This window comes from Lupinus angustifolius, chromosome LG02, assembly GCF_001865875.1.
Source record: "Lupinus angustifolius cultivar Tanjil chromosome LG02, LupAngTanjil_v1.0, whole genome shotgun sequence".
Taxonomy (NCBI): Eukaryota; Viridiplantae; Streptophyta; class Magnoliopsida; order Fabales; family Fabaceae; genus Lupinus; species Lupinus angustifolius.
The window spans coordinates 16,399,609-16,405,482 of NC_032010.1; positions in this window are offsets into that span (position 1 = coordinate 16,399,609).

Consider the following 5,874-nt stretch of genomic DNA (forward strand, 5'->3'; position numbering starts at 1 on the left):
ATGAGTAATGTATGCAATTATATGTATTAGTCATAGAAAGAAATTTCGTGAGATCTATAAAACATATTCACATGTGCTTCTAACTCTTTTTCTTTAAAGAAATCATATGCTCATAGTATAGATGGATTAGTTTTACAATGATTGTTGTATAATACCTTCAATTTCATTAGATCATTTATCTCTATTGACGCAATGTTTATAAAATTCACAAATATATTCTTTGGATGAGTCTAATACATTTAAATGTGAGCGTTTTTTATTACGTGGTTATGTTTGTGACATGCACCAAAACTACTTGAAAAATACTGGCCCTGTCACCAAAATGAGTTTTAGGATGAACAACCTTTCGCCAATAAATGTGCAAAAGTCACTTGGTGGACTTGTGAAAAATTATTGACAGTTGCTGAAAGCATATTATTTATCAACAATTTATCACAATCCACTAACTGAATTTCGAGTAATCAATTGGTGAAAAAGATGTTCTCTATCAAACTGATTTATATGATATAGCATATATTTTTTCCTGTTGTATTTCTATGTATCACTCACATAACCTCGTAATGAAAAATGTTTACATTTTCCTCTATTAGTCATAGAAACAGAATTGGTAAAATCTATAAAAATAATTTAGTGAATACTTATGAATGATCCCAAAAACAAATTAGTTGTCCATAATTTTTCACATTCCCGCTAATTGAATTTGGAGTCATCTATTTGTGAAAATGATGTTCTCTATCAAACTCGTTTCTAAGAAATAGCCTATGTTTTATCATGTCTTACTTGGGTTTATAACACACACAACCTCGTAATGAATAATGTTTGCAATTATATGTATTAGTCATAGAAACAAAATTGGTGAGATCTATGAAAGATATTCACTTGTGCTTCTAACTCGTTTTCTTTAAAGAAATCATATGCTCATTGTACAGATGTATTATTTTTATAATGATTGTTGTATAATACCATCAATTTCATAAGATCATTTATCTATATTGACACTATGTTTATAAATCTTCCAAATATATTCTATGGATGAGACTAATACAAATAAATGTGAGCATTTTTAATTACGTGGTTATGTATGTGATATGCACCACAACAACTTGAAAGATGTTGGCTATTTCACCTAAATTAGTTTTAGCATCGACAATCTTCCGCCATTAAATGTGCAAAAGTCAATTGGTGGAATTTTGAAAAATTATCGACAGTTGCTGCAAGCATATTATTTGTCAACCATTTTCACAATCGACTAACTGAATTTTGAGTAATCAATTGGTGAAAACGATATTCTTTATTAAACTAATTTATAAGATATAGCATAGATTTTTCATATTGTATTTCTGTGTATCATTCACATAACCTCGTAATGAATTCTTGGGGCTCTCTAAAAGAAATACACATAGTCTATTTTCTCAAATGGAGAATGGGTGTTAAACCGAACGACTTGCATTAGTTTTTGTTAGTTCACTAGAAACGGTACAGGAATGAAAGTACTACTTGTTCTCCTATAAGAGCTTAGTTTAGCCTTAATCTCTTCGAACTTTAGGGGAGCATCTCCTTTAGCTAGAATGAGCCTCCCATGAAGGTGAGTTTTGCATCTCTTGACCCCTTCCTGATAGTCCTCTTCAGGGATCTTGATAGCAATGGCATCACCTTTGATGCAAGGTTGAGGCAGCTGAGATAGTGCAATGTCATTTGAGTTTTTTAAAGCTTGGGCAAATGACTTTTTCATGTGGGTTGAAGGGGGAGAAGGAGGGTTCACAGGAGGGCATTCAGTGCCATCTAAGAAGTTCCAAGGAATGAGAGGCGTGCCAACGTTCATTGTGGCCATTAATGGACTTCCAAGAAAGTTGGAGGTCTAGATGGCATTTACTCTCATGTATGCATTAATTACGTTAAGGGAATCACTATTATTATCATACATCTATAGTAGTTGTTTCCATTGTATAGTGATCTTTTGCTAAGCTTATTGTAAATAAATAATGTTCTTGTTTAAACAGAATATTTATTTTATGCCTTCGAAAATTGTTGAGATATTTAAGCCAACTAAATAAAAATAATCACCCATTCATGGTACAATTTCAAATAAAAGGGACAATTACACAAATATAATAATGTATGTATTATCTCATAGTATTAAAAATTAGAACATGTCCCAAAACCAAGACACTCCAAATAACCACATTATATCTCTAAAACTATTAGTTTCCTAATTGTGAAATAAATCAGAGCGATCCTTTAAATAATTATGGTCAAAAGAATCCACTTTTGAAGAAATTTATATAAAACTTTAATTTATCCTACGTTTTAAAAAGATAAGACATTTTATTTTGAAGGAAAGTAGATGTCAAGAATCTTCATNATTTTTTAATTTTATAAGTCTTCTAAGATTCATTATTATCCACTTGACTAATGTAAAATATGCAGTTCTTTAATATTTTAGAAAATGTGGGTTTGCGTCAATAGAGTTTCTCAAAAAGGGGAGATGAAAATTAAATACTATTAAGCTTGGTCAATAGGCATTCATCTTCACATTGTTCATTATGGAAAGAAAATCTACTAGATAAGCAATTAATAACCGTCAATTTTTCAAAATATTTAGGGAAAACATAATTCTTTTATATATTTCAGTGATTTATTTAACTCATAAACTCGCTAAGACTTCATATTTATTTACATAATCGATGGCCATAAATTTCAAAGGAGCAAAAACATAAAAGGACATAACACTAGTCAAAAATTGTTGGAAGGCATAAGAATTATTAAAAGAGGAACAACATTATCGTGCGATCAAACATAACTCTTACTTCCAAAATGTTCAGGACAACCTCCAACACGCTTGCGTTTATATTGGGTATTTCCAGATTTGTCGTGTAGTATAGTAGATCTATGAATTAGAGTAGCTCCATGAAAGTTATTTCTTTGGAGCTATAAGGGTTGTTTTAATTTTCCGAATTTAGTGCACTTTAATGGATCTCATTTCCACATGAATTCCAAAATCTAAGGTTTTATGGATAAAAATGAAATATATAACAAAAGTCGTGACCTTACATTTAACACCCAAAATTTAAATAAATGGGATTAATTAAAAATAATTATAATTAACATAATAGATTAAAACATAATTAACAAAGTATTTTTGAATTAAATAAGAGTAAATTTAAAAAATTAATTTTTGCTACATGATTAAAATGGGTAACTTTGAATTCAAAAGAGTACTTTTTAGATAATTAATTTAAAAATATTGAATAAAGAGATTAAAATAAAACATGTAACATTGGTCATGGACTGTCCCTTTGTCCTAGTAGATGGCACGTGTAATACTACTGACTTTCACTACTTCTCAACCCGAGTTGGAAGGAACGATATGCATCATCCATGAAATCCCTCTTAAACTCTTCAAAATAATATTTTTAAAATATTTTATAAAATACCTTCATTGCAACAAATTTCCATATAACTATGGGCTTTTATAGCCATTCGTATATATATAATATAATTATAGACATATAGTAAGACGTAGGTATAGGTGTAATATAACTATAATTGTCTTGGTTGGTAACTATATGTATTAGTGTCATACTAAATTTTGTAGGTAGAGATGCCTTATACCTACAGAAAATATTTTCTGTCCCGGTAGATGGCACACGTCATACTATGGACCAGGACTACTTCTCAACCCAAATTGTAATGACATTCCTTTTAACATTTCAAAATCATTTACTTAAAACATTTTATAAAGTAACTTCTTATTATTATTGCATTTTTAATGTATTTTAAGATTTAATTAATTATTACTTTTTTAAATATTATTTACTTTTTTGTTACATTTATTAAATTACATAACAGTAAAAAAATTATCTTTTATTCAAAGAAATAACCAAAATTATTTAATTAATAAATATTATTATTATGAACTTTCAATAAAAAATTAACTAAAAAAATGATTTCTCTTTTTAAATATATGATAGTCTTTGGCAATATTTACTACCTTTCTCACAAATAATGTATGTTTGTTGTTATCAAATGTTGTGTGTTTGATATGGTAAAGTTAAGCTCCATGTAGTTCTTTTTAAATTATTAACTCGATAAAAAAATAGAATATATAGCTTTTATATATTATATATTACCAACCATAATTTTATGGTTACAAACTTATAGATTTCGACTAGCATCAATATAATAAGATAGCTAATTTTGCAAGCAACACATTACTTATATCACAACCTTTTGTATCGTGAGCCAATTTTTCCTTACTATGCATTCTTTCTCCCAAATATATGCACTTCATCATTTAAATTTATTTACTATATTTTTTAGAATTATTTAACAGATTTATGAATGAAAATTCTTCCAAAGTAGGTGTAACACCCTCAATTTTCTATTCTTTTAATATGTGAATGAAAAATTTTGATTTACTTTTGTAGATTTATCTAAAGAGAAATATAATGTTTATATGACTTATAGATCTTTGAATGATTATATTTAAGGTAATTATTTTGTTTTAGTTTAAAAACAAGCTAATTGATTGGTTATTTTGTAGTTTAAGGAATTTTTATCTTCTAAGAATTATCGGTTGGGAAATATATTTTTGGATAAAATTGCACTTTCTTATGTTATTAAGGTATTCACGTATATTTTTGCAATACGTTGTGGATTTTTATTAAATATGTTTTAAGAGTGTAACTAATTTATGAAATAATCTTTTCAATATTATTTATTATGTAAGATTATCTTTCTTTTAATTTTGATTTGAATAATTATGTTGATCTTTATTACTTAGATCCTTCTCCATCTTATCCTTGTTATCTATTATTGTTTTATCTCTATTCTATAATAATATAATCTTTATCTCCTAATTATGAGTTAAATATTATACTATAATAATATATAATCTTATACATTCGCACGTTTTTTAAAAGTCATAGATATTATTTTGACATGACTTTTATTTTTAATTATTTTAGTGTGTATATATATTGTAGATAAATGTGAAACCCTTTTTATAGCAACTGTCACACATCTTCAGTAACTTCTTTATCTTTTTGCCTCATATGCATTATTCCTTTTCACTTACATACAATCCTATGCCATCCCCATATATTCAACCATCACATATTTTCTCTTCTCCTATGTACAAAAAAAAAAACACATCACATAGAGGAGAAAATTGTTATGTCCAATATGATTATAAGGTTTGTTTTTAATTTTTGAATTGGATTAGTGATTCTGTAAAAATTTGAGAGCATATTAGTAACTATTTGTTATATGTGTAAATGATTTTCTATTCTATATACATCATCGTGAATAAAAACCTCAGCCTTAGGTATTTCAATTCTTTCTTCGATTTCTCTTGCAATCTTAGTTTATGAGGTTGATAGTCTTTGCAGCCCCTGATTTTTGGTTTTCAGATTTGAGTTTTTTTAAGCTGTTATTATTTTGTAAGATGTAATTCTCTCATGTGGTTCTGTAATTTTGATTTTCAGTTCAAATTGTGAGTAATAATACTGTGACATAATAGGCCTTTGAATTTGTGGTTATCTTTGTTTGCAAAATTGATAATGATTGTTTAGTTTATGATTTGATTGTTAGAAAAGCCAATTTCCTTTATTGTTTATAACAAAAACTGTGGCCAACTAAAATGTATTATATACATATGGCTAAACTAATATACTTATTGTAATATATATTATTATGACTGATACTCCAAGCCCTCAAGTACTTAAATATTTATCATGTCTTAATATTTAGTTTTAAATCAAAAAAAAATTGGTTTCGTATAACCATGTTTTATGTGTTTCTAAGATGTGCCTAATTATTTGGGTTGTTTGAATTGATTGTTATTTCATTGTTTGATAAAGTGATAATATTTTC